We start from the raw sequence: 6,103 nt of genomic DNA, 5'->3' as shown, positions 1-6,103 counted from the left end.
TATGAATGGTGGTAAATGCAGACGCAGCAGCCAGGACCACTTTGAGAAGTAGCTCCTTGGCCAGTTGAACTGGTGTATTGCCCAGGTATAGATTATTGTACCACTGAGGAGCTGTTGTCATTCCAGTGAACACATGGCCGGGGAGGTGCACATCACCTAGGGTAAATGAGTCAGTAATTTGCAGGCACATGGAAGCGTTTGCCTGGCACTGTAATGGTCCGTACATGTAATAAGATGCAGCAGTGATGAAACACCACTGAGTAGTGGATACTTGTACAGCAACTTCACCATCCGCAAGAGGAAGGACATGCATGATAACAAAAGAGGACGAGGTTAAAGGACAAAGGGTAGAACAGGAACACACGATGTAACTGTTTGTTTTTGTGCCACAGTTCAAGGTTGTCATTAGTGTAGCATTGTCAAGGGATGGTGTCAAGTATCCAAACAGCCTTACTTTGTACACCATATTATTAGCTACATATTTAATAGATTTAAATGGAAAGAGGAAGGAAACACATAAATAGGAATAACAGAGGGATGCACAAGAAGGAAATTTAGGGATACCTAAAGGAGAAGGGTGAGTCTGGAGGAAGTAGAGAGTCTACTATTAGTTGAGTAGAGATGCCTGCAATGTGGGCAAGGGTGGGTGAAGAAAGGGTATGGGATGGGGGAAAACCCAGGCATACATTTAACATGTTTTTTTTATTTTTGCAATGTTAAACAGATCACGAGCCAGCATATCACAAGCATGACCTTTAGCTTGTGACTTGGCCAGGTTGACTATAGCATTTGAGGTTTTTTTAAATGATTTTGTAAAAATTCTTTATGGCTACATTAATTGCAGTCAGAGCATAAGAGAACCCAGTGTTGGTATGCTTAAGGGCTTGGGTAGTTCGGCCTTTGACCCAATAATTGTATGACCTTGCATCCTGAAATTGGGGGTCCTATATGTGTGTGTCCACAGCCCCTGAATCTAAATACCCAGTTACAGTCCAGATCCGGTGAAATGCAGGTAGGGAGTCTGTCATAAATATAAAGGGAAGGGTAACAACCTTCCTGTATACAGTACTATAAAATCCCTCCTGGCCAGAGCACAAAATCCTTTCACCTGTAAAGGGTTAAGAAGCTCAGGTAACCTGGCTGGCACCTGACCAAAAGGACCAATAAGGGGACAAGATATTTTCAAATCTGCGGGGAGGGGGAGAGAAAGGTTTTGGTCTGTCTGTTCTGGGTGCAGGGCCGGCTCCAGGCACCAGCGAACCAAGCAGGTGCCTGGGGAGGCAAATGAAAAGGGACGGCAGCACGTCGGGCTCTGGGGCGGCGACAATTCAGCGGCCGCTCCATCACAGCACATTTCGTGCTCGGTGACAATTTGGCGGCGGGGACATGACTCTTCCTCAGTTGCCAGTGGCAATTTGGCGGCCGCACCATCACTCTGCCTCTGTGTTCGGCGGCAAGGTTTTTTGTGTTGTTTTTTTTGCTGCTTGGGGCGGCAAAAACGCTAGAGCCAGCCCTGTCTGGGTGGTTGCCGGACACAGATCAAGGAAGCAAGCAATCCAACTCCATTAGAATTAGTAAGGACTAGCAAGGGAATGCATTAGCTTATTTTTGTTTTGGCTTGTGATTTTCTCTGTGCTGAGAGGAAGGTTTATTCCTGGTTTTTCTTTTTGTAACTTTAAAGTTTGGCCCAGAGGGAAATCCTCTGTGTTTTTTAATCTGATTGCCCTGTAAGATTATATTCCATTTAATTTTACAGAGGTGCTTCTTTTACCTTTTTTCTTTCTAATAAAGTTCTGTTTCTTCTAGAATCTGATTGGGGTTTTTTTTTTGTCCCCTAAAAAAACCCAAGGTTGGTCTCTGCTCATCTTGTTTATTCTCAAGCCTTCCCAGGAAAGGGGATGCGGGGGCTTGGGGGGATATTAGGGGGGAATAGGAACTCCAAGTGGTCCTTTCCCTGAGTTTGTCTAAATCACTTGGTGGTGGCAGCGTTACCTAATCCAAGGTACAAGGGAGAATTTGTGCCTTGGGGAGTTTTTAACTTAAGCTGGTAGAAATAAGCTTAGGGGATCTTTCATGTGGGTCCCCATGTCTGTATCCTAGAGTTCAGAGTGGGGAGGGAACCCTGACAGAGCCGAAGACTGCTCCTGGGCTGTGGTAGTCGGATTGAGACCTTGGAGCCTGGATGTTTTTGGAGGTGAGCTGTAACCACAATAGGTCCCAGGTGGTCTGGTCTGGGGGTAAGCCAAGTGTCTGGTTTCTTTACCCGTTCACCACTGTCTTTTGTAGGGAGTTGCATGTACTGGCCAGCTTTGTAGCATGTACCAAGGGCAGGTCCCAGGAGGCTGTATCAGGTATGTTTGCTAGGAGGATTAACGTGGGGAGTTACATTTGTTACCTAAAAGGATACAATATAAACAAAATTAATGTATTTGTACATTTTAATTTTCGTTTTATGGACCCATGTTGGAATTTCTTTCACTTTTACAGAGGTATTTGTAATGGCCAATACCATGTGCGGGCCGGAGTATTTTGACTGAAGTACCCTGGAGTTGTATGTTTTACCAGGACCTGTTCTCCCTCCTGTATGTCTGCCCAAGAGGGGGTTTCTGGAGGGTCCTGGGCTTAAGAGGGTGCACTTCTACAAGGAACCAGTATGCCTTGCTGAAGTAAAGAGTGAATAATGTTACCTGCCGCATTTACGGCCTCAGGTTTGAGAGGATATTGCTTGGTAGGTGGAGGGAATTGACTGGTAACCTGGATGGGTGGGCAAAGATGAGCAGGCACTGAACTGCAAGACAGCTTATTTTCGGCCCAAACAGAGGGGAACCTGGAACATAATTCTTGAAAAGGGTTAGATGTATCCCAAGTAAGAGCCACAGATTTTGCAATTGGAACAAAAGAGAGGGATGTATCATTGCAGAGGAGGATGATGTAAGTACACATAAGTTTATTAGTCAATGTAACTTTGAGCAAGATTGAGAATTGCTGCAAGGTCGCAGAGCGTGTCCATGCCCAGAATAGTCCCCTTTGCATTTGAAGCTGCATAGAAGAACAGATTAGATTTGACAAGAACAGGATAGTTTTTATAAGCCATGAGTTGTGCACCTCCTACTCCTGAAATAGTAATATACTGTTTAGCAGCAGGGAGGGGGAGGTCAGTAATGGAAACAGATGCTTCCGTGTCCACGAGAATTGTGCATGGCTGGCCCCTTATCCATGCTTGTAAGTGTGGCCTTGATGGATTTATATCTGCATCAGTAGTACTGACAGGCAATGAGGGGCCGCTGTATCCTAGCGGGTCATGGAATTTAAAAGCCTGGCCATTTCCTTTTTGCTTAGGTGTGAGTAAGGGTTGGCAGCTTGTTGAGATACTGGTTGAGGCCAGTTGCCCAGGGCTACTTGGCTTGGGCATCCACCTGCCCAATGTCCGGTCTCTCCGCACACAAAACACTGGGAGGTGGGGCGGGGGAGGCAGTGGGCACATTGAAAGGGCAGTGAGGTGCTGCAGGGATTCAACTGGCTGTGATTCTGTCTCTGACTAGGCTTTTAGGCCTTGCATCTGCAGTCTACTCGCTTTTTATTTTTTTGGCCTGTTTGGCTTCGCATTTAGAGGCCCATATACAGATGGATTCATAATCAGAGCCTGGGTTCACTCCCAAATTAAGGGCTGTTTGCAGGTGGGCGTTAAAACCTTCCTTTTAACATTTTTTAAAATGCCTGATTAGTTTTTTGGGGGTCTGCAGGGCCTGCATTGCTGGAATACATCTCCCAATTTTTTTTACAGTATTGAGCCGCAGGCTTGTTTTTGCCCACGATCAGTCCCCAGTTACTGGCTCCATTCCCCAAGGCTCCTTGGATGGCTTCCTTAAACCCAGTGCAGGCAAGGGTCATATTATTTTCAGATTTAAACTTAACAGAGGCCCAAACGCTGTTTCAGTGTCCTTTTGTAGGGATTTTGGCCCATGATAGATCGGGGTATTTAGCTTATGTTAAAATATAAAGATCCCTGGGATGTATCATATAGGTGGTAACCATTTGGCTTATTCTTTTTCAGAATATTAAATTTGGGTCTTTGGGCTTTAGATTAGGGAGATTTTTCAGTCAGCCCCTCATTTCCTTTGTGCTGAGAGGAGTGTACTTATAAGTATTATGAGCCACTCTGTTTTTACCTGTCCCTGACCACAGAGTGGTCATTTGAAGATGAGCCAAGGGAACACTGGCACTGGTTTATTCCAGGGGTGGGCAAACTACGGCCTGTGGGCCAGATCCGGCCCCTCGGGGCTTTGGATCCGGCCTGCGGGATTGCCACGGCTGTGGGCTCCACGCCGCTCCGGGAAGCGGCCACACCATGCCCCTGCAGCCCGTGGGGGTGGGGCGGCAGAGAGCGCCGCACTCTGCTCTTGCCTGTGGGTACCTCCCCCAAAGCTCCTATTGGCCAGGAACGGGGTACCACGGCCAATGGGAGCTTCAGGGGAGGTATGCACAAGTGAGGGAAACACGCAGAGCCCTCTTCGCCTCCCCCATCCCTGTACCCCCAGGGGCCACAGGGACATGGTGCTGACTGCTTCCCGGAGTGGCACAGCGTGGGGCTGGGCCAGGGCGGGCAGGCAGGCAGGGAGCCTGCCCTGGCCCTGGTGAGCTCCACTGCCACCCCGGAGCCACTCTAGGTAAGCGGCGCCGGGCTGGAGCCCAAACTCCTCCTACACCCTGCCCCCCAACTCCCTGCCCTAAGCCCCCTGCAGCACCCCACACCCCAACTCCCTGCCCTGAGCCCCCTGATGCATCTGGCACCCCCCCAGTACCCCAACTCCCTGCCCTGAGCCCCCTGCCACCTCCTGCACCCCTTCTGCACCTCAACCCCCTGACCTGTGCCCCCTCCTGCACTCCACACCCCTCCTGCACCCTAACCCCCTTCCCTGAGCTCCCTCACCCCTCATCCCGCACCCCTCCTCTGCCCCAACCCCTTGCCCTTAGCCCCTTCCTGCACACCACACCCCCTCCCACCCCCTACACTCCACCCCTACACCCGAACCCCCTGCCCTGGCCCTGCAAGCAATTTCCCCACCAGATGTGGCCCTCGGGCCAAAAAGTTTGCCCACCTCTGGTTTATTCTGTTCTAAGAACTGATTTACTGGGTGGGCATTGACCATATAAGCTTATTAATTGTTTACAGTTGTCAGTGTCCTTGCTTCTTAGCAGTTTCTGTCTTTTCTGCTGGCTGAATTGTAGCTCCTTCCTTACTCTTAGTTAATAAATCCTTAGATAATTTACTATAGGATTGGCTACAAGCATTATTTTTGGTGTGAGATCTGAGGTACAAATTGACCTGAGGTACGTGACTGGTCTCTTGTGACTGGAAGCAACCTGAATATTTTGTGATCTTTGGTGTATAGCGACCAACTATCACTAAGTCCATCTTGCCTGGCTGGCAAAATAGACTGGAATGCCCAAAGGCACTATCTGTAACTCCATGGTAAGACTGTTACAGTGTTTTAGGAGTTCACACTTGTTACCAGATTGGTGAAATCTAATTATAGAGCATACAACCAGTTTGGGGTCTCTACCTTGCTTCTTGACAGTCTGCCCTGAAGTTGGCACTCATGGTCATCAGCCACTCCGGGCAGCATGACAGAAGTACTGGAGGAATCCTCCAGGCTCACTGCTACCTCACACAAGTAGACCAGTACATAGCAGCTACTGTGCAGCCACCCAGCTGGACTTCTGAGATTTTCCCCATATTTGAACCCTGTGTTAAGTGACAAAGAGATTAAAACCTTAAAAGGGGCTCAAATATATATTTTAGCTGTAACAGGGCAAAGAGTTTTATAGAAATTAATTTCCTCTCCTTCCCCACCCAGATAACATACTCCAGCACTTCTGGGAGGCACTGCACTTCATACAGTAGCAGGAAACCTTGTGGCCATCACATGTAAGTTTAAATTGTATTAGAACAATATTGTTCCAAAAAAACTTTTGCTGTGGCCTTCATATTGCCCTCCATTTTGAAGGATTCCAGAAAACAAACCCAACCAACTTGGGGTTTTCTCATACTTATGGGATTTGATTTTCATATGGAGTAGTACTGATATTATAATAATAATAT

The sequence above is a fragment of the Caretta caretta genome, chromosome 6, assembly GCF_965140235.1.
Source record: "Caretta caretta isolate rCarCar2 chromosome 6, rCarCar1.hap1, whole genome shotgun sequence".
In the NCBI taxonomy this organism is placed as follows: Eukaryota; Metazoa; Chordata; order Testudines; family Cheloniidae; genus Caretta; species Caretta caretta.
This window is presented reverse-complemented; position numbering follows the sequence as displayed.